The sequence below is a fragment of the Talpa occidentalis genome, unplaced genomic scaffold (genome assembly GCF_014898055.3).
Source record: "Talpa occidentalis isolate TD23 unplaced genomic scaffold, MPIMG_talOcc4v2.1 talOcc4.9, whole genome shotgun sequence".
NCBI lineage: Eukaryota > Metazoa > Chordata > Mammalia > Eulipotyphla > Talpidae > Talpa > Talpa occidentalis.
In genome coordinates, this window is record NW_023605305.1 from 90,418,604 (window position 1) to 90,443,294 (window position 24,691).

Sequence of the window (24,691 nt, forward strand, 5' to 3'; positions counted from 1 at the left end):
GATGTCTTTTTTTTTATGTCTAGGAGCTATTGGCCAAACCTGAGTGCAGAATATTTACTTCTAAATATTTTATGAAAGTTCATGTTTTGAACTTTTTATTTTTGCCTATGATCCTTTTGGACTTGATTTTCATATGCAATATATAACCTGGTTTGAAATTCTGTTTTTTTTTTTTTCTTTTGCATCTGGAATGTCCAAACGACCTCCTTCCATTTGTTGTAGCCCACTCTCCTTTTGTCAACAAACATTTGTCCTGTGTGTGTGGGTCTATTTCTAAAAACTCAATTATTTTCTATTTATCTGTTTGTCTTTATACTAATATAATAACATGTAGCTTTATACTTATATAATATAATATAGCTTTATAAATCTTGAAATCAGGCAATGTTAGCTCTAAATTGTGTTCATGTATCTAAAATTTATTTTACATATTCTAGATTCTTCACCTAATCCCTATGAATTTCAGAATAAGTTTGTGAATTTCTTATGATGTGCTGTTTGGGATTATGTTGAATCTAAGGATCAGTTTGTGAATAATTCACATCTTAACAATATTGTGTCTCCCAAAGCATGAAACCAGTGTATAATTAGTTATTCAGTTCTTCCATTTCTTACAAAAATAAAAAAATTAGTTTCTGTATATGGATATTTTACATTTCTTGTCAGATTTGATCCCTGTGTATTTCATATTTGATGCCAATGCAGATAGCATATTTTAGCAATTTTTGATTGATTGTTGCAAGCAAATTACCATGCAGTTAATTTTTGAAAATTGATCTTGCATCTTGCAAACTGTTCAAACTCACTTATAAATTATCTTTTTTGTATAAGCTATCATGCTTTCAACATAGACAAACATATCATCTAAAAATTTTTAAAAATACCTTTTTTTTACTACTTTTTGATACTGACTAGAACATTAGCAAAATATTTGCTAGAAGCGATGGAAGCAAACATCTGCATCTTCTTCCTGATCTTAAGTGCAAGTCATTCAGTGCTCAATCATTACTATTGTATTGAGTATAAGTTTTTCATATATGTACTTTTCCAGGTTTGAGGGCATTCTCTACTATTCTTCATATGCTAAGAGTTTCTATCAAAAATGGATGTTGGAGTCTGTCAAATGGTCATTTTGAGTCTATTGATATATTCCTAGGTCTTAGTCTTCTTTACAAGGCTTGCATTTCTGCAATAAATCTGATTTGGTTATGACATAAAATTATTATTATACATTTTGGAATTGCTTTCATTAGTTTCTATGTAGAATTTTTTCCATATATATATATATATATATATATATATCAGTTATATTGGTATATAGTTTTATTGTAATGTCTTTTTTTCAGTTTGATATCAAAACAATGATAACTTCATAAAATGAGTTGGCAGATATTCTTTCCTTTTACATTTCAGGAAGAATTTATGTGGAATTTATTATTATTTAAATCTTTTGTAGAATTAGTTGTATGATAGATTCAGTTTTTTTTAAGTGATAAAGGGTTATTCACATTATTCTTAGATGAACTTTGATACTTTGTGTCTCTCAAGAAATATGTCCCATTTATTTGCATTATCAGACTTATTGGAATATTCCCTTTTAATCATTCCAATGCCTGTGGCACTTGTAGTGATGTCACCTCTCTCATTAATGATATTCATGATTTAAATCTTTCCTTCTTATTCTGATCAATCTAGCCAGAAGTTTATCAAGTTTATTTATCACATCAAATAACCAGCTTTTGGTTTCATTAATTCTCTCATTTGTTTTCTATCCTTTATTTCCACTTTGATCTTCTTTGTTGTTTATTTTTCCTATTAATTCTGGGCACAATTTCCTCTTCTTTTCCTAATTTCTTACAGTCAATGTTGATGGATCAGTGTTACCTCAATAAAAAATGAAATTTATATCCATAATTAAAAAATAAAATCTACTCCCTTTGCAACTTTCAAGTGTGCAGTACAGTTTTGTTAGTTATAGTTCACTGCAGTTGTCTCATAATCACTATTCTCTTGTCTGACTCTGTCCATATTTCTCTCCTTTTTAATTTTCTTTTTATGTTTAATTCCTTTTACATTTTCTTTGTCATTAGGTCCTCACAAGTATAGTTTTTTTTTTATGTTACACATTGTAATTATCACTGCTAGAGTATGCACTGGTATTATTTCATATCTTCTGTATCTGTATTCAATATTTTGAACCTCTGAAAGATAATTTTAACAAATATTTTAATATATCTTTATCTGCAGATTATAATATCTATCTCTTGTGGCTCAGTTCAGTTACTTAATTTATCTCCTGTACAAAGGCCATATTTTTCTGCTTCTTTTTGTAATTTTGGGCTCTTGTCGTAATTTTTATACGGATGTCAGATATTGTGACTTTATCTTGATGGTTGTTGGCTCTTTTTGTATACCTATAGCTATTATGAGGCTTTTTTCTGGGATATAGCTAAGATACTGACAAATATTTTCAGTCCTGAAGTTTTTTTTTGGTTTTCAGATACATTAGGTGGATCAAAGCAGTGAGGAATCAGCCTTGGGGTAATTACTCCACACTACTGTGGTAAGACTCTCTATTTGTTCTACTCAATGTCCCATGACTATTGAATAGCTCTCCTCTCAGTTGGAAGTGGTGATTCTTTTCAGGGTGCTCTTTCACCAACCTCACTGATAACACTCAGCTGATGAGAAATTCCTGCAGATTCCTGGGGTCCTCTTTCCATATCTCTCCTTTCTTTCTGATACTTTTCCTGTTGGTCTAATCACCACCTCTCCCTTCCCAGAATCTCAGTTCTCCAGTGCACAGAGTCCACAGTGCTTTTCCTATATTTTCCCATTTTAGCCTAGAAATTCACCTTATGCCTAGAAATTCTCTCAATTTGGGTAGGTGCTATAGTTAGAATGTTTGTGTCCCTCCAAAACTGTATGTTGAAATTGGAATGCCCCATATTATGGTATTGTGGAGTGGAACCCTTTGGAGGATATTAGGTCCTGGGGGCAGAGGCCTTGTGAATGAGATTAATGCCTTGATAAGAGATCCTAGAAGTTCTCTTTGCCCCTTCTATTACAAGAGGATGCAACCAAGAAGTCTGCAGTTGAGAAAAGAGCCATCACCTGACCATGCTGGCATCTTGATTTTGGACTTCCAGTCTCCAAAATTATGAGAAATAAATATCTGTTCTATTGTATTATCCACCTAGTCTATGGTATTTTATTATATCAACCCTCATAGACTAAGACAGTACTTATATAAGCCTTACCTCATTTTTCCCCCCATCTCTCAAGGATAGTTGATTACCTAATGTATATTGTCTTAAATATGTTGTTTTACATATTTTGTCAATTTTTAATTGTTTCCACAGTAATTATAACTGCAACTCTTATTGTCCCATATCATTCTGAAAGTCCTACATAGATTTTTTAATTATATAGCTATCCTGAGTTTTTTGTAAACTTAAAACACTGAGTAAACACAGTAAAAGTTCCTCTTTAGTACTCCACAATGTCCATCCGCTTCTCAGAAATAATCACTGCTACTGTGTAATTATCCTTCAAGACCACTTTCTACACATATTTGCATACATATTTCCTTGAGGAGTAATATGTTGCATATGTACATTTTTTAAAACAAATGGTGTCATCATACCTTTTATATTGTTCAGAAGACTGCTTTACTCATAAACATGAGACATTTTCTATCAACATGAGACATTTTCATTCCTATACATAGAAGTCCATCTCATTCTTTTTAATTTCTGAAACAGATTCTATTTAATTATTCCTACATTGGTGAAGACTTGAGTTCCTTTCAGTTTTCCTCTACTGAGATCATGAATGCAATGAACTTTCTTGTCATGCCTCTCTGTGCACTTGGACTAGCATTTGTCTGAGATATATATGAGTAGAATGTCCAAGTTAAAGGGTAAACACATTTTAAAATTTGATGGATGATATCACGATGCCCTCTAGTATCCTTCACAGGAAAATTGTGTCTATCACAACACCTCTTTCTTCTCAGCTCCAATTAGTATATAATATTTTAAATTTTAGCCAATCATATGTTTGAAATGTTTTAATAATGTTTTGATTTTATTTTAAATTCTATAGTTTTTGTTTATTTGGTAAGGGCAAACATTTTCATGTGTTAGCTCTTTATCTTTCCTGTCAATTACTTCCTTAAATTCTTTGACCATTTTACAAAGATATCTGTCTTATTGATTTACCAGTAGGATGTGTGGGTTTATAAAGTCTTGTAATAACCAAATGTTTTATTGGGGGGGTTATCTGAAGCCTATGCATATGTAACATCGGTGCCCTCATCCCCACTCTCACCTCTATGCCTTCCATGAACCACCTACTCATCAAGGTCAAATCCAGAAAACTGGTCTTCCTCTAGTCCCCATCATACATAATCTATACTTTGTCTTTGGGACTATATTGTGACTACTTTTATTCTTCATACCAAACTTTAATAGCAAGCATACACTGTATTTCTTCTGCATGTTTATTTTGGATGTGAATTGGATACAAGATGATTAATCTGAAAAATTTAATTATTGATAGGGTGCTTAGTTTGAATGAGAAATGTGGTCAGAAAGGCAAGTTCTGGAAACCAGATTACAATTTTATATTTTTCCTTTGTAAAGATATGAATACAGACCAGTGTATACAACTTGAGTAGAATTACACAGGGATTTGTTGTGAGACTGTGCTTCTGGGATGCAGATCACACAGGGCCAATTTATCAAATAAAAAATTTACAAATCCTTACCTTTTAATTTTCATTATAGCCTTCACACTGTAAGTTTTCATAATATTTTTCTTCCAGGGTAGAGACAAATGTCATCATCCAATTGAAAACTCTTAACTGGTGGTTAAATGGACCTGAAATAATTTTGTTCTAATTTCTTTTAATTGAGAAAATAGATATCATGATTCTTCTAGTTAACATCCATTTCATTCTTGATAACCATTCGCCTTTTCATAAGGGCACTTCTAGTAAACTCTATGAAAATGGCAGTGTAGGGCCTCCCTGGGGGCGCAGGCGGTTAAGCGCAGTGCTGTGAAATTGTCCGCAGCCTATGCAGTGCCGATTTGATCCCCACCAGTCTCGGAGCATCCCACATGGTGAGACAGACCTCTCCTGTCTCACCCGCTGCTCCCGTCAGCAATGTGTTTTGGTCATTCTGCCTATTCTGTTCCCTGCTGTGTCTCTGGTGAATCTTCTCACCCTCCTGCACTGCACATCTGGCCTGTACCCCAGTTCTTGTATAAATAAAATAAATCTTAAAACACAAAACAGAAGGGCCTCCCCTGGTGGTGCAGCGGTTGAGCGCTGGGCTGTGAGGTTGCCTGCAGCCTCTGCAGAGCTGGTTCGTTCCCCGCCACCGGCATGGGTCCCACAAACAAACAAACAAAAAAAACACCAGAAAAAGATAATGGCAGTGTGCTTCCTCCTCTTCTAATCCCTTGGGGCATCTAACATAAAGCCTACACTGTCTCTAGGCTTGCTTACTCACAGAAGTGTAGGAAACTTCATCTTCAATGACATTAAAGATGCTGCAGATATAGACACATGTAATAATTGTGATAATAGTAACTAGCTTCGAGTTCATATTGAGTCTCAGACACTGCCCTAACTGCTAACTTCTGGCTTTTGTAAGTGAAGGAACTGAGGCATACGAGATTAGAGACGTGGCTGAGCCTAGAATCTCACACAAACTCTGACATGATATGCTCGACTCCAAATGATTGTTCTATGTACAATTCAAATTCAGCTGCTGTGTGTAATTTCACAAACCACAGTTTTGTTTGCAAGTGTGTCTCCGCCAAGTGGGCCATGTGTTCATCAGTTCTCCATCTTGTTTATTTTTGTTCTTCTACATTGTAGAACAATGCCTGGCACGGAGAAACTCTCAATTAAGTCCTATTAAAGTAATGAATTAAAATAGTGTCATGTTGTCCCATTGGAATCTTCTAGAATTGTATCCAAAATTCCTATATCTTTCATGACTTTCCAGAATGCATGTTTCTACAAACACTGAATACTATATGTGTTAACTAATTATGTGATTGAAATGAATGTTTTTTCCTTCATAGTCATAAAAGTTGTTATTATTAGTATTATTAGCCAACCAGTTTTGCATAATAAACTTTCCCAAAATTCATTGACTTAAAACAGCAACCACTGATTCTTTCTTCCTTATATCTGGGTAGACAGATAACTGACTTTCTAAGCTAAGGTGGGCCCAGTATGGGCCACAAATAGGTTTTCATATCTTTCATTTTCCTTGGTTTAGCACACAATGTAGTGTGGACCTTTTTCACAAAGATGGCAGAGATGCAAGCGGTCATGCCCAAACATGTAAGCATGTCATAAGTCTTTTGGTCAAATCAAATCCCATGACTGAGTCCAAGTCTGTAGAGGCAAGAACTGCCAAGTTGATGGAGAAGGGTATGGATTCTGGCAGTGGTAAATGAGTCAATAATTTAATCTACCACATTTGTACTGACCAAGCAAGATAAAGAGAAAAGCATTTAGAAACACCAACAGCAAGATTTTGATTAAGCCCTTAAACTAATGTCTTAGAAGGTTGAAGCAAAATCCAAGCCAATTTTTATTTAATTACAGTTTTCTTTTACCCTTCCAACAAATGGTGGATAATGAGTATTACAGTCATTTCTAGAGTAATCAACTGTGGTATCCCAAACAGAAGATTATAACTTCAGCTGGAAATTAAGCAGCAGGACAGTTGAAGGCTTAAAAACAACAACAAAAAAATCTCATTTAGTCTTAAATGATACTTTGCAATTGAGAGAGAGTGTAGGGGCAGGGAAATTAAGAAATTAGTAACTTGAGCAGCATTGTGTCCCAACAGAAGACCGGACTTATCATTAGAGGAAGTACTAGAGAGAATTGGAATATTTGAAAATCCTACACAAGGTACATGTGACTGACACTGAATGATGTATATAACAAAATGGAAAAGTATTACAATGAGAGGAAATTAAGGCAAAAATTCCCTTTTATTTCACACCAAGCACTTTCTTTTTTGCAATTTTCTCTTAAAGCTACCAATGCCTCTGGCATGAGTGGTTCAGAACAGTGTGGGTGATTCCTCAACCATTTCAGTTTTTGAGAATCAGAAATGGGCTGTTTAGCTCCAGACTGCATGTCTTCAAAAGTAGATAGTTCAGTGTGCCTCACCATCTCTTGAGAATGCCCAAAAGCATCTCTGGAAGTGTCAATGCCTGGGTCCAAATGAGGATCACAGAGCAAAGCTTAGATGAAAACTTGTACATAAACAGAACACTGCATATTATTCTTAAAAATATTAAGAGAAAAATGCCTCATGAAGTAACAATCCTTCTGCAATCGTTGAGCACTTTCCTACAACTTTTTTGTGTTTTTCAAGCAATTTTCTTTATTTTCCTCACATGAAATGACACAGACCTGCAATTTCTCACCCCTTGGTTCAAATAATGCATCCATTTTCATCGGCTCAGGCATTTACTATTTTATATCTGTATAAATGCATACATAGCTATGTAAACACATAGGTGAGACAAAAATATGAACATTATCTTGACAAAATATTCTTTATACCAAGTTTAAAAGAGGGGACAATCAGTATGGTTTTACAAATGTATTCCTAGGGTATAAGGATAAAAACAAGATTCCACAGTTTCACAAGAAGTATTTCTTGTTCTCTCATCCTTATTACATCAAAGGTAAAGTTACTATAAAAACAGAATTAAACTATCCAAATATGATGAATGTGAGTAAGACCACCATTTGTCATCATTTTCCCTATTTCTTAAACCTAAAATGTATTTGATCTCATCTTTCATTCCTACTGGAAAATAGATACAAACTGAAGTACTAAAAGTATAGGATCATAATAAACATGCAGCAGTGATAATGGGAAGTAGAATGAAATATCTGACTGATTTCCCAACATTATGTATCACATACATTATGCATTGCTCATCTCTGTTTCTCTTAGCATAGGGAAACCATGAAAGTTTTAATATATATACCTATATAGATAGACTGACTGGTAAGATCAATTGAAGATAACCACCCCCTCCACCCAAATCATTCACATAACAGAGGGGAGACTTTGACATGATGAATGAATATACGTTACTTTTCACATATTGTAGAGCATTATAGTCATTGTTTGTGCCCATAACCCTAGCCAATTTCCCAAAGAGAATGAGAGTCATCATTGTGCCTCCTTCACCTTCTGGCAGTTGTCAACTTCTGTAGCCCAAGCACAAACTGTCATGCCCTTTTGAAGTTCAGAAAGAAATAACATGCTTGTGCTCACTTTGCTAGTTAATTTTTCTTTCCTCATCAAATAATATCGCCTTTCCTAGTGTTACAATAAGCACCTCTTCTTCCTGTTTTTTATCTTTTATCCTATACTCCAACTATTGAATTCATCCAATATTTTTATCTTTCCCTGTCATTTTATATACAGTGTTTTATCTGCGTAAGCCATGAGACTGCTCTTTTACCCAGATGTCCAGCCCTAAGCATGCTTGGATAACTGCATGCCTTTGACACTGAGGGCAGAGCAGGTCAGTTCATTTGCGTGATGCCACTAAGAATCAGCATTATGATCTTCATTAAGACCATCATGGAATATACCATTTATGCCTTACCATCTAATCTAATCAATCCTTTCCCTATCCTTCACCTCTGAGGTACTTTTTTTTTTTCTTTTCCAAATGAACCTCTAAAGCACAACATAATTCATTCTGAAAACTTCTTACCAAATTAATCCTCCAGTCTCTATCTCTCTCCTCCCTCTCAATTTGGGTTTTTGTTTTTACACATGTACAATTTTACACTGTAGTGTTTATACATATTAGTAAAGTGTTTACACACACACACACACACACAATGCAGGTTTCTATTTTTTCTTGAAATATTTTCAAGGAGGGCCTTGCTGTTTCTAGTTTTCTACAGTTCCCACACCTTCCTTCTATCTCCTAACAACTTCTTGCCATTTTCCAGCTTTCTGATACTATTTCTCTTAGGCTTGGCCATTTTCATTCAGTGATGTTGCCTGCTTTATCTCTGTAAAAATTTGAGTTTATGACTCCTGGTGTGGATTTATATAGCCACAAATAAGATTAGATCCACTTTCCAAAAACAAAGACTGAATAGTTAATTTTCCCAAGGACAGTTTACCTTATGCCCAGTTGTTTAGTCTAATAGCTTTCTATTATACTAATGCTTGTCAAACCAAAGTATGTCTCTACACCTCAGTAACATCTTTAAAGACACATCACCCAAAGCAATGATAGTGAAGGCAAAGATAAACAGCTGGTATTATATCAAATTAAAGAGCCTCGTAAGGCAAAAGACACAGACACCAAAATAAAGAGACACCCCACTGACTGGGAGAACATTTTTGCACACAACACTAATGATAAATGACTGATCACAAAAATCTATGAAGAGCTGATGAGACTCAACAACAACAACAAAAAAAGAAGTAAATAATCCAGTCAAAAAATGGGCAGAAGAGCTAAAAAGAAATTTCTCCAAAGAGGAAATGCAAATGGCCAACAGGCATATGAAACAATGTTCACCATCACTTGTAATCAGGGAAATGCAAATCAAAACTACAATGAGATGTCATCTTACACTAGTGAGAATGGCACATATTAAAAAAACTAGCTACAACAAATGTTGGCGAGGATGTGGAGAAAGAGGAACAATCCTGCACTGCTGGTGAGAGCGCAAACTGGTACAACCACTATGGAAAGCTGTGGGGAGATTCCTCAACCTGGTAAAGATGGAATTTCCATATGATCCAGCAATTCCACTCCTAGGTATTTACCCAAATGACACAGAAACGTTAATTCCAAAGAGTACCTGCACCCCTATGTTTATAGCAGAACTATTTACAATAGCTAACCTATGGAAACAGCCCAAATGCCCAAAAATAGATGACTGGACCAAGAAGATGTGGTACATATACACAATGGAATATTACTCAGCAATCAAAAAAGACAAACACATGCAATTTGCAGCAACATGGATGGAGCTGGAAGGGATCATACTTAGCAAAACAGAAAGAAAGAAAAAGAAAAATACTGGATGGTCTCACTCATAGCAGGAATTTAGAAAACCTAAATAAGGGACCAGGAAAAAACTTAATTATGATAAAGTAAAAATCAAAATAAACAAGCAACCATAAACCAGAGACACACTACAGGGGGGAGGAGGGAGTAGGAATTGTATGGGGACTATAACCAAGATGAAAATCCATACATTGGGACTCCCTGGTGGCCCAACTGGTGGAGCACAGTGCTGTGAAGCTGTGCGCAGCCTCTGTATGTGGTTTTGATTCCCAGCCAGCTGGGGAGATTCCCACATGGTGTGGCAGATCTCTCCTGTCATACCCGCTGCTCCCTTCAGCAGTGTATTTCCATCAATCTGCCTATTTTATTCCCCTCTGTCTCTGGTGAATCCTCTCACCCCCCACATCTCTGGCCTATACCCCAGCTCTTGTATGCATAAATAAATAATTTTTAAAAAGAAAAGAAAATGCATACATTATGCAAAATGAAAAACAATGTAAAAATGTATAAAATAAAAAAGTTCAAAATTAATTAAAAAGTGAAAAAAAAATTTCAGTATGTTTCAGAATTATCTGGAGGTCTTGGTAAACACATCACAGGGTCTCATCCCAGACTTTCTGATTTTCTAGGTCTGCATTTGAGCCAATATATTTGCATCCCTAATAACATTTCAGTCAATGCTGGTTGTTGGAAACACACCTCAGGCACCGTTATGGTTTCCCATTATGCTTTACAGGTTTATCTTCCCAAAGTCCTTCCAATTTACCTTTAAAAAGAGATTAAGAGTATCTACTCTGCCTTCCTCTTAAGGTAGCTGTGGGTTTCAAATGACTGTAAATTGTGAAGAACTCTATAGAATAAATATATAGTGTGTCTTCTTCACCAGGACAGAACCTCTATGAAAACAAGCCTAACTGTGTTGCTCATTTTAATATTTCTAGTCCCTGATAAATAGGAAGCAGCTTATAATTTTCATTGAATAAATTAATGAATGAAAGGTAAAATACAGTGCATGGTTAAAATTAAATAAAAAGAGAGAGAAGACAGAAGTAGAGACCTGGTCCCTACCAATCAATACAGAAAATAATTCCTAAGGAATGCCTATGCTTCTCTGATTTATTTGGTAGTTTAGTTATGCTTGTGTTAAACATGTAAAAGGAAGCAGTGTATCATTTGCTGATAGTGCTTGTTGTAATAGTTTCTCCTCTGGGTAGAAAGAGTTTCTACATAAACATCCAAAGGATCATAATCACTATCCAGAGACTGAATGCTCTGCCCTACCAGTTGGAAAATGACTGTCTGCGCTGACAGCCCCACAGGATGGGAAAGCAATAGCTCTTCTACCACTGCGTAATGTGACTGAGCTTAATTGTCTGCACCCATAAATAGCAGAGGAAGTGAGAGTGTGGAATTCATACTACCCTTAAATTATTGCATGCAGCCAACTTGCAGGCTGCCCAGAAAATGCTGGTAGTATAAGCCATAGGTTGTTGGGATTTTTAGATTATTTGGTTGTGCATACCCACCCCAACACAGTTTGAGTCACTTGTTCTTTCCTTTTTCATAAGCCTTATGTTCTTTCTCTTTCACACATGCTTCCCCTTCCTTTTCTATTCCTTGATTGCTTGACACAGAGCCATTCTTACTTCTTTGTTCTTCCCTTTCTTCCTGGATTCTCTCATCAAACATTCATCAGTAAGGTTCCACCCTTGTCTCTTCATTCTTCTTCACATACTGCACCATCTATTCTAGTTCACCTTAAGGCTTTTCAAAAATGTTCTTGGTCACCTTACCTTGCCACTCCTGTCTCTGGACCCAGGACACCAGAACAACTCAAAGGCAACTATACATTTTGCACTGGAAATCCAAATAACATGTCTCAGTCCACATCTTAGTTGACCTCTCACATTTCACACAGCCAGTCAAGTTTCATTCCTAAAGATTCTCTTCTCTCTGCTCCCATCCTACTAGAATTCCTTGGGTTGTGCCTTCCTCTCTGACCACTCCATTTCCTTCACAAGCTGGTGTCTCTGCCACACTCTGAAATATAAAAGTTCTTTTCTTCTCTCTGTATGATCTTTCACTGAGTGATCTCCCACACCCATGACTTAATGTCATCCCTTGCCAATACTCACCATTTTCTGTCACTCATCCATGTCCCTCATCTGCGAGATAGGCTTATGCATCCATTGTCTGCTGGACAGCTCTACTTGAATGTCTTCTAGTCACCACAGACTTAAGATGTCCAACATTTTATTCTTTTATTCTCCCTCCTCTCTCCACCAACACTTGACATTTTCTATCTCTCCCCTGCTATTTAGAACCCACAAATTCATACCAATTTCTGTGTGCAACCTATCCATTCATCCCCAAAATATACCATTCACTCTCTACTCTGATCCATCATTTCTGCCGCTTTCAATTAATCAACTATTGAGAACATACTGTTTTCAATTTTATAGGCTAAATCTTGATCCCTCCCTTATTTGCTGAGTTATAATGAAAATTTAATTATTCATTCCTTATTTCCTTATGTCCTAAAATGGGCAAAGCTAGTCACTAACTTAGAGTGATATTATGACAAATAAATGATGTATTCCATGCAGAAGACACCAGAACATAAAAATACCATATATATTTTGCTTTAATTATTTTCTTAGTTTCACCATTAATTAATCATTGCTTTTTCAGGCATTAAAGAAAATAATAAAGCTATAATTAATAAAGTGTATACTTTCATGTAATGTTCTTTCTTGTTGAGTACAACTGGTTTCCCTTGACAAAACCTGGCTTACTGATCATATTTGTAAATAAAGTTTTGTTGGACTAAAGCTTCCCAAACTACTCCATTTCATAACATTTGGTGTAAAGTTGCTTTGTGATGTAATAGCAACTTTGAATAGTTGTTACAGAGATTGTACTCCATATATTGGAAAACAGTTATTCTCTTCGCCTGAAATATTTGGTTGTCCTAATGTGAATTTCTTTAGGTGATAGCTTATGTTATGAAAAATCCACTAGCGTCTGGGAGATCTGGATTAATATTCTCATTTTTTACCACCTACTTGCATGGTTTTAGCATGCCCCTTATCTTCCATAAGTATTGGATTTCTTGACTCCCTGTTTATCCTGAAGTGTTCATAGTGGATTAAATAAGCAGATGGATATATAGTATATGGAAATTTTGGTGCTCAGTAAACAATATTCCTCTTCCAGAGAATGAATTTCAGTATTTGCTAAGAAAATAGTTGGGTTAAAACTCCTCTTTCCATCCTAGCATTATTTCTATTTTTCCATCTTAGTCTTGCTTAATTAACATTTGTCATAATAAAGTTATAAGGCTTAAACTCTGTACATGCTAATGATTTCCACTTCTAAGTAGGTTTCTAAGGTGCAGCTAGTGCAAAAACCAACTCAAAATGCTGTGTAAACTAAATTACTTAGAAATGAGAGAAATCCTGTCCTGTAAAAGGGAAATAATTAGTTTTGTTTTCTAAAGGTGTCTCTTTAATAATAGCTTAAAACAATAAATCAATGAAGATTTGCTTTCTCACAATAGTTAAGCAGTCAGTAACGTTGCCTACACAATTCCAGTTTTAAAAAATGACCTTTTAAAAGATGCCATATACAATTAAAATTTAATGAGTGATAATAAATGGTAGTGCTTTTCACAGGAGGTAACACAGTGCTTGCCTAGAGCCCTTGCTACGTGGCATCCACTCCAGCCCTCTCTGGTTGTATCTTCCCTTTCATTATTTTCAAGGGAAGGTAATGGGACAGCTCCCTTTGATGAGCCCAAAGCCGATTTAATATCATGTTTACCAAAGGCGATCTTCATTGCTGGCTAATTAGGCACATAGACTTCCGTGGCTTTAGTGATGACTCTTTTGTAGAATGCAGCTCCATCCCTCCACTGTGACAGTTTCGAGTATTTATGCATTCCTTTGATTATGTGCCTGATTGAAAAATAAATCTTCATGAGTGGACTCCAAATAAATGTTGTCACCAGACGGGAACACTACTGTAGTTCTGTAGCAATAGCAGAAAGGTCTTCACACTGGTCACTTTTCAGGTAGAAAACACAGCTGGCAGACAATCAAACTGAGTCCAGGATGAGAGCACAAGGACCAGGGTAAAAGAATCCCATTGTCTGCTGCCACCTGTGAGATGCTATCTGAATAAAACAAAATCATCACTAGTTCTTTTTAGGGCATTATTGCTGGTCTTTTCTTAACCCTCTGGACCAACTGAGTCATTTGTCCCATTTACTAAATGAGAACAGTTTATCATACTTGTGTAATAATCATGGTAAACATAATTATTAATTTATTGTTTCAAGTGTAAATTTCAAAAAATTGTGACGCTTTCTGCTTTTTTTTTTTGACGACTCTTTCTTTACCCTTTTTGCCCTGAGGATCCTATTAGCAAAGAACTGAGCAATTCAGTTTCTCAGAGATAAATTATGCCTCCATTCTTAAAATATAAGACTGAAGGACTGTAAAGATTAGAAGTCCATTTGAAGGGGCCTTCCCTGTTGGCGCAGGCAGTTGAGCGCAGCACTGTTAAGCTGTCCGCAGCCTCTGCAGCGCTGGTTGGATCCTTGCTGGCCGGCGAGGGTCCCACATGGCATGGCAGACCTCTCCTGTCTCGCCCGCTGCTCCCGTCAGCAGTGTGTTTGGTCAGTCTGCCTGTTCTGTTCCCCGCTCTGTCTCTGGTGAATCCTCTCACCCTCCTGAGCATCTGGCCTATACCTGGGTTCTTGTATAAGGAAAGAAAGAAAGAGAGAGAGGGGGAGAGAGAGAGAGAGAGAGAGAGAGAGAGAGAGAGAGAGAGAGAGAGAGAGAGAGAGAGAGAGAGAGAAGAAAGAGAAGAAAGAAAGAAGGAAAGAAGGAAAGAAAGAAAAGAAAGAAAGAAAAAGAAAAGAAACCCATTTGAAGCCCCTATCACTTGAAGTTTTCCTTCCTTGATGTATAGACCTTCTGGCGTTAATGTAAAACAACACAGCCTTCTAAAAGTTCAGAGCCAAATCACCTTAAAAGTATTCTGTCCAGAATCTTGAGGGCTGTACAAAATGAAATGTATCACCACGGATGGCAGCGATGTTTGCTTCCTCAGAAGCCTTTTCCAAGTCAGGCTGCTTGTGTATTACAGAGTGAGGAGGTGACTAGGTTAGTTAATCTCCATTTCAAAATTATTTGAAAACTTCAATTCCCTAGAAACAAGAGATGACTTCTCACTTTCTTCGCAAGGGTCTGAGGATAAAATGACATGTTTAATTATGAAGGAATATTGGTACCACTTTGGTAACAAATTGTATAAATAAAAACCAAAAACCTTAATTGCCTCAGAATCAAGTATTTCATGTAAATGCATTTTCATCTTAAGTATCATTGTTAGTGCAGATTTTATTATTTTTCCCTGGCAGCATATGAAGAATGCAAGTTGTTGTGTCAACTAATTTTACTACTCTTTTGTCTGTTTTACCCAATGGCTAATGAGCTAGTGTGGATGTCTTTGCCAGCCATGACTTGTTATTCTGATAGCACTGGGGTCCCATGAGGGTACTCAACTTTAACAAAAATCAAATTGCAATTAGAAAAAGAGGTAACTCCAGTTTTTAACCAAACGTGATCCTTTTTCTCAGAATCATATAATATTGTACTTGGCTTGAAGCGCTCTTTCTCTGATTTATTATTTTCTAAAAGTATTTCAAGTGAATAGAATCCATTTATCAGATACCAATGTTTAAATTCTTAAAATAATTCTTTATGATGGAAACATTTACTGAGACTTGTCTCTTTTGCACCCTTCTTGTCCCTTCATTTTGAAGGATGAGACTATAGACTCATTTGAATTCCCAGTATCCCATTTTTCTTAGCACATATTGAATTTGACTGCCTGGTTATTTCTCCTAAATTAATGTAGACACATTTACGGATGAGATGATTAAAACAATGAATAAATGGGAGAGGGGTGTTGACCTAAATAAATATCAGGTAATGGAAAATGGGTCCATGTGTGCCCTTTTGAGGTAGTTAAGGACTTTTTTTTTAATTCCAAAATGAAGTATACATCAAAAAGTTGCATTTATTCAGAAATCTAAAGACAGATGTATTCTGAAGACAAAGGGAGCAGTCTAGACTTACAAAACATATGTGTACTGATCTTCCTTGGTTTATAACAAAGTAGATGGTTAATGATAGTAAACACACATTTTTCAGAGGAAACTCTTGAAGGTAAGGGAATTTGTTATGGCGGAGATTGTAGGCATGGTTTCAGTGTTGCTTACCTATCTCCAAATTCTTCAAATTGCATATTTTAAAAATGTACACATTTTTGTATATCAACCATATTTCATCAAAATGTTTTAAAAAACAATCCTCAGCAACTGTGAATGATTTTTTTTTTCAAATGAAACTGCCATAGGGCTATTATTTTTTAAATTATATGCCGTGTTAAATTATGTAACTGGTAGGGAGACTAACACTAACTAAAAATGCTTCTTGCCTTTTTCTTTCTTTAGAAATGAGGAGTGAATGAAGGCGAGAATTACTGGAAAGGAGGTCAGGGTAAGTCATATCATATTTATTTATTACTTTTGAAGTGTGCAGAATATACTGTATAAAATTTGTTCAGGAACTCTCGGGGGTCGTGTCTCAGATAAATTAGACAAATTGAGTCTTTCAGGGGGAAATGAAATGCTTGCAGTAGCTGTGCTGCACAGAAATATACCACTTGTGCCTGACATTTTGAGACCAGTGTTTTCTGCATGCCAGCCACCTTACTGTTCCATATTGCTAAGTGGATCACGGCCGAAGTGGCAAGAGTAACTCTGGATGAATTCCTATTTTAGAATTGTGAGTCTTGTCTCTTTGTATATGGTTTTCTTTTCCTCCTTTCAATCTGGTATGGCAAAGGTAACAGTTAAAATTGCAGGGCAGTATCAAGTTAGGTATCTGAATGGGACTCAGATTTTAGTTCCGGTGCAAAAGGTCATGGACAAAAGCTGATTATATTGTAATGATGTTTGTGTATTTTTGCATCATTTTTGCTTTTGCTTTCTATGAAGCTTAAATGCAATTAATGGAATATATACAAGGATGAAACATTGTTACATTAAAACCAATCATACAAAATGAAAAGCCATGCTTGTCTTACTGATGACATTGAACTTAATATGGTATACTTCACTTCTGAGTATGTAATAGACATTTAGATTTATCATCCTCTCATGGAGAGAATTAGGGCATAGTGTTTTCAGAAATTGTCTAAAGTCACTGTGAATGTAAAGGAATAACCAAATCAAACAACTATTGTTTCATGTGTATAAATAATAAAACCAAGCTCTATTTTAAAAGAAAGAGGGGCAGAGGGAAGGGAAAGGGAGGGAGGGAGCAGGGGGGGAACACTGAAAGTTTGGCAGTACTAAGGATTGCTCAAGGTAGGAACTTCATTTTCTAAGATTTCAGTTCACATGGACTCTTGCATATTCAATTTTTTCAGTATTCTTTAAGAGAGAACTTGCATTGCAATATGTTAGCATCAAAATCTAACTGGTGGGTCCATAGATATCTGAAATATTGTTTATTCTGCTTTTCTCTAGTTTTGATATGTTTCTTAAAAATTTACAATTCAAAATTAATTTTTGGATATATTTCTACCTATTTCAAAACTTATTCTGACCTTCATTGCTGCCTCTCTCACTGAGTTGAGAATGAGTGAAATTAACAAGGCTTTGTCTAGCGGATGGCTTTTATTATACTGAGAATTATGATGGATGTGGAAAGAGGGGAGACATGCCACTCTTACAGTCGAGTTCTTGTGCCTACTATATAGAGAACAGCACTTGGACAACCCCAATTCCAAACAATGGAATTTTCAAATGGGCAAGAGGGGAATCAGAAATGACTCCTTCACGCCCAGCTGGAACCACTTGGCTGTGTTTTAGATCAGTGTTATGTGTTTAGAATTTCTGGTAGCCGCTTATAAGAACCATCCCCAGGAGGGAGTTATTTTATGCCTTTACTATTTGGTGAGAAAACAGTTCTATCTACAATCCAGAAATATCCACATTGTCAAATCCCACCATTCTGCTCTCTAAAATGTAAATGTAATATCTGGAACTCAATCTTGCACTATTGAATTTAAACCCTACTTAGGGGAGAGGTACAATGAACCTTTTGGATTTGCCTTTATAATCTGAAAAACAGCTAATGTAAGCATCATTTTAATTGGTTTCATATAATAGTAAAATTTCAATTAATACATTCGCCGTGTCAGTCTGATTCAAAGTGTTGTTTTTTTTTTTTTTTTTAATGGAGATCTTTTTTCTAAATATTTATATTTGGATCTGCTCTTGGAAAAAAATAGTAATTGTAACAACACTGAGCACATATTCTCATAAGGCCCGAATATTATGAAACTAAGGAACATCAGAACCATTTGGAAATGGCAGGAGACTCCACCCTCCAGGTCTCCATCATCCCCTCATAACTGCTGCCTCTGGCATTTCACTAACTTACACAACCTGAACCCTTGAGGGAAGGAAGTGTGCACACATTTCAGATGCCAGCTGGACCTTGTTCAGATGCAAGCTGTTCCTTGCATCTGGAAAAAAAAAATTATATGATACTGACTACAATTGTGTTTTCTGTGGAATAGTGAAGTCCTCAGTGCTAATCCCTAATGGGATCAAGGTCTTCATGATGCAGCTCCATGCAGTCTCTGTGCTTTACCATGTTGACACAGACTTGAAACTCACCTCCTTTATAAATATGCTCCCATCAGCCCACCTCGTACAAGCATAGTCATCGTCACTGCTCCCTTGTTACTAAAGAGAAGTACCACATTTGTTTTGCTTTTTTGTATCAGACTTTTAAAGTCTCCAAAATTGTTCTTGCTGCACCAAGGGGGATTTCTTTTGGCAACCTTACCATAAAAATGTCACATTTTCCCCTGTTTTTCCCCTCTGCTTCTCATCCCCATTTTCATCTAGTCCCATTCTCTTACCTGCCTTCTCCCTCTTGAAAGGAAGCACATACACACACACACACACACACACACACACACACACACTTACACTGGCTCCTTTGCCTTAGAGCAGCTCCTCTTTCCTCTTACCATCGATGCTGGAGCTCTCAGTTTCATTTCTGTTTGTTGTCTTTCTGTGTTTGTTCTCCTCAAGCAAAATGGGTCCCTTCTATGTTGTTGAATGCTGGAAGCAGTTTTAAGATGACGTGTATTTTCTTCTTCTTTCCTCATAAATTACAAAGTGATAGTTTCCCTGTCCAGAGCCTCCTCTTACATGTAGATTTTGTGTCAATAGCCACTGTTATTTGTGGTGAAATATAAAGAAAAGTTTTGACCACTTAGTAAAGTCACCTATTGAAGGTAATCTCAGTTTATACGCTAAATCAACAGAGCACAACCACTTATGGCAGGATCCTTGTTATTGTTCTCTTCTCCCTGTGGTGTTTGTTGAAAAGAGAATTGGTTATCTGAAGATGTAGAATCTAGAAGAATGTTATGTAAGAGAGAATTTGAATCCTGAGGAATTACAGAAATGAATTTCCAACTAAACATCTTAGCTTGTGACATTTTGAAGATGGAATTTCCTCTTCTGTCTTCCAGTGATTATTGGGATTTCTTAATCTTGTATCTCAAAAAAAAAAAAAAAAGTCCATTTTTACCAGCAGTGGGGCAGCTTCTGTATATGATCATATCTCTGTGCAGCCCAGGAATTTTCTACTGGTGAATTTTGGCAAAGCCATGTGTCTGATTTAGCTAAAAGCAACTGGACTCTGTCTTTCTGAAAACCAGCAGGAGGTGGTGAGGAATGCCAATTTAAGCCCATTTCATTCTCTGCAGTGTTCTTCTAGTAGCTAAGATAATGAAATATGTTCCATTTGAGTCTCTCTACACAACAAAACAATCTAGCCAGATTGTAAATTAAGTAGTATATTATAAATTATGTAGCATGGGATACTAAAATGAGACATGGCAACCACACATAATTAACCTGGAGTAAACACTAACAGCACCTTCATTCTCAGTTCAGAAATTTAATGGTCTGGTATGAGAAGAATTTTTAAAGTGTATTTTTATGGTTGAAATTAATGTGTTATACCTGAAATCTTAATATCCTATTTTCTAAAGACATGTAATTAATATTTTATTGTAGTACATATTTCTTAGTAGCTTAATCCAACATCTGAGTGTAAAGCCCATTTTATAAAGCATCTACTTCTTACCTGAGTTGATTTTTTTTATTAGCCTCCCAAATTAGCAACTGACAATAGGGTCTATAACATAACATATAAATCTTGTAGAAAATTTGAGAGGATAGCAAAGTCCTAAGATGCTATAATGTGTGTTATAACTTATGTGTGTTATAACTAATGTGTGTTATAACTTCTTCACACCTATCTTTATTCCTACCTTCCCTCTTCCTTCTTTTTCAAAATTCCAAGATTAATGCTCACCCTATATTTTTTAAAAAATTGCTGATATGTACTAGTAATTTTCTATTCTTTCATCCTAAGATAATTTTTCATCTCCTGTAGACATTTTTGCTTTGCCAAAATGGCTTTTTGTTAGGATGTGGGTAGGCACAAGTAGTATGCTGTTGTTTTATACTTAGCTGGGTTGAATACATTGCTGACATCTGGTAAAATTAGAAATTGTTCCAAATATTAAAATGAAGCGCCTTGCAATAATTTTATGACTTGTTCTTATATCCTTGTAACAGGGTATACATAAGCTAGTGTTTGAGAGATTCCCTAATAATTGATGTGATGGTTTGATTAGTTCACCTTAAGTCAATGATCAGCTTTCTGAGTTCTGTACCATAAGGATAACTCATACACATACTTGAGTTTTAAAAATTCTATGTTGGCATGGAATTCTAACAATTATATGCCCAATGGTGACTATTTGGTTTGATTCCACTGACTTTACACTATATTATTATAAAACTAATCAGATAGACTCTCTCCTTCATTGTTGACTTTCACATTATTCTTGAATTTATTTTCTATACATTGAACAAATAATGGTAGCCAGTGACATATTGTAATTTCTAGTTAAGTCCTTTTTCCAAGTCTACCTTTAGTGCCTAATAATTTATAAAGATAAAAAATAGTATGTAATTTCCAACCAATATTTGCTTTGCTAAATGCATTTAATACTAGGTTTTCTTTTCACATTAATGTGTTGGATAAATGGAAAATCATTTCTAAAGCCTCACTATCACAAAAACCTACTTTTGAGAAATTTGGAGAAGAGTAAAGTGTAGACTTTATTGAAATTCTGTCTTGCAATTATTGTGTTAAGACACTATCAAGAGGCATATATAATTCATGTGCTGGAGCCCTGCTACTCTACTATTCTCAAGATGCATACTGTAAGATTGAAACTTATTTATAGAAAGCTCCTTCCAGTAGCTTGGGTAATAGACCCTATAGAGATCATCCAATAGAGAACTTTTCCCTTGAATTCTCTCTTTAAGAGATTCTGTTGCTGGAGCTTCGATACAGTTTGAACATATTTTTCTTATGAATACAATATTTGCACATTCTCCCAAATATTTACTAGCCATTGTTTAAGTAATGGCAGTAAGCGGTTACAGGAAACATATTTTCACATCCTTTCCCCAATTAGAATCTATTAATTACTGGAAATTTTTAACCCAATTATGATTATAAAAGAAAGAATGTCAAAATATAATATAATAAATAACTGTCAGCTGACATATTTTCAAAGGTATTTAATACATTTAAACTGATCCCAAATAGTATAAAATTGGTTGTATGTGTTGTCCTTAAGATCTCCAAGCGTTTAATTTTAACTTCTGTATAATATGTAACAGTCTGCAAAAATGCAACAGAAGAGGCCTCTACTCAAATGTAAATAAAATTTTTAATGGTTGATTTGTCTTGATTATGTGCATTCCTCCAGATAATGTATTTGCTTTATAATAAATAGCTATATTTGAATGTATCTGAAATTCTAAGGAATTTTTTTTTTTTTTAATAGAGGCATGTTTTTTATTTATTTATTTGTTTGTTTGTTTTTTGTTTATACATGCACTGGGTACAGTCAGAAGTGCGGGAGGGTGAGAGAATTCACCAGAGCCAGAGCGGGGAGCAGAGCAGGCAGAAGGACCGAAGTACACTGCTGAGGGGAGCAGCGGGCGGCAGGAGAGGTCTGCGCACCATGTGGGACCCTCCTCTGGTGGCCGGGGAGCAGCTGGGGATCGAACCGGCACCGCAGAGGCTGCGGGCAGCTTCACAACCCAGCGCTCAACCGCTGCGCCACCGGGGAGGCCCAGGAATTTTTTAACATCTAAGTTTCTGCAATTAAATGTTAAATAAAAGCTCCTACACAACTCATCCAAACATGGAAGTGTAGCAGTGGCTTCTGTTCAGCTCATAGAATTAGGGAAGAGGACAGTGATAAAAAAAAAAATGCCTTTTGCAGATTACTTCCTCCTGATAAAGAAAAAAAAATGTACGAAGATGCAAAGGATACCCAATATAACAGATACTACAAAACATAACTATCTGATGTAACAAATATCAATGTGTTAGTACTAAAAAATGTTTATGGGAACTAGGTAAAAAAATCTAAATTTTGTTATTTGAGTTATTGTCTCATAAAAAATTACATTGTATTTTTCATTTGGTAGCACAATGTCAAAGCCCCAAAGGCAAATTTAATAGGCAAATAGATTGTTTTGTTATAGATGTCATTCCTCCTTGCAATTTCTTATTGATATCTCAATATTGTATGAATATTTAAAATTCATCATAACAACTATATTTACAGATCAATGAAAACTGGATATTTTTATAAAGTAACAATATCGGCCATGAACATAAAAAGAAAGAACTTCAACTATTTACGGATGTCTTTAAACCATAATATAGGGAATAACTTGTAAATAGTCTGATATATTGTAGAAGGCAGTGTAGAATTATAACATGCAAAACAATAGGCATCTTGTAGTTCTTCCTAACCCATATAATGGAAACTACCCACAAAATCAACAACGCTCCATGTTAGAGTTATTTAGATCTAGGAGATACTTCACCATTTGCATGTATAATTCTGATTCATTAAAATAAAGTAAGGTTTGTACCCTTTTTCATGAAAGCATTGCATTATTAAATAAGTTCATAAAGCAACCCTTCCAAGGAGTTAAGGAATTTACTAATAACAATGAACATATCCTGAGAAAAAGATTACAGAGAACCTTCAATGCAATTATAAATCACAATAATAGTTGCATTAAAAAATTAAGAGAACATTGTCTGGAAATGGCACACTCTACATTTCCGAGAAGAGAATCTCCATTTGTTACGTACGATAGTGTTACAGGACATTAAAGACCCAACAAATAGGATACGCCTTATGCTTATGAATAACAGTTACCTATGCTTTTGTTTGAAAAATAATGTACAGCATTGTTGGATTCAAGCCAAAATGTGATAAAATGCATAGGTAAACTGATAATCTACTGGCTACTTAAAAAAAAAAAAAAACTAAATAAACTATAGGAGTACCTGTTAAGGGCCTCCCTGGTGGCCTAAGGGTTAAATCTCAAGTGCTATCACCACAATGGCCTGAGTTTGATCCTGGCCAGGGAGCTAACCCACCAGACCTCTCCTGTCTTGCCCGCTGCTCCCCTTAGCAGTGTATTTTAGTAGATTTGCCTGTTTTGCTCCCTACTCTATATCTTATGAATGCTCACACCCCCTATACTTCTGACCTACACCTAGTTCTTTTTTTTTAAAAGATTTATTTATTTATTTATTTATTTATTTATACAAGCACTGGGTACAGTCAGAAGCGCGGGAGGGTGAGAGAATTCACCGAGCCAGAGCGGAGAGCAGAGCAGGCAGAAGGACCGAAGTACACTGCTGAGGGGAGCAGTGGGCGGCAGGAGAGATCTGCACGCAATGTGGGACCCTCGCCCAGTGGCGGGGGAGCAGCCGGGGATTGAACCGGTGCTGCAGAGGCTGCGGGCAGCTTCTCAACCCAGCGCTCAACCACTGCGCCACCGGGGAGGCCCAACACCCTAGTTCTTCTACCCCAAAATAAATAAAAATGTTTTTAAAAGAGTACTAGTTAAAAAAAAATTAAACTGGGTTTCCAGAAATTTTAACAGAAAATTCACCACAATTCCATGTTCTATTATAAAGGAATAATGAAAGAATAGCATCTACAACAATTAAATGTGGAATGTTTGAATTTTTCTTCTTTTTTGCCCTTCAAGAGTAATGAAACATTGACGACAATATTAAACTCAGATATAACTAAGCATCACGTTAGGAGTTATAGCCTAGTGCTATAATACTTTATTTCTTTAGCCATAGAACAGTCATCAGCACAACTTTCTGTTATAGTTTATTGCCTTTTCATTTGATACCTTTCATTTGATGCTTATAACTAAGAATTTCAAATGCACAGAAATGAAACAACATATCTACCACCAAATTGTGAGTATATGACAACCAAAACATCTCTGGATGGTTGGAATCAATAAACCATTTTATTTTTGAACTCACAAAAACATGTCCATCTTCCAGAA

General features: G+C 35.7%; 1 protein-coding gene across 1 annotated transcript in view; it reads left to right on the forward strand.

The window, feature by feature from the left end:
- Nucleotides 1-24,691, forward strand: part of TENM2 (teneurin transmembrane protein 2) — a 3,493,894-nt gene that overhangs the window by 1,550,472 nt on the left and 1,918,731 nt on the right. The window contains exons 14-15 of the mRNA XM_054691588.1: nucleotides 2,501-2,563; nucleotides 16,625-16,670. The gene's annotated coding sequence lies outside the window, so the exon portion shown is untranslated. The remainder of the gene's footprint in view (nucleotides 1-2,500; nucleotides 2,564-16,624; nucleotides 16,671-24,691) is intronic.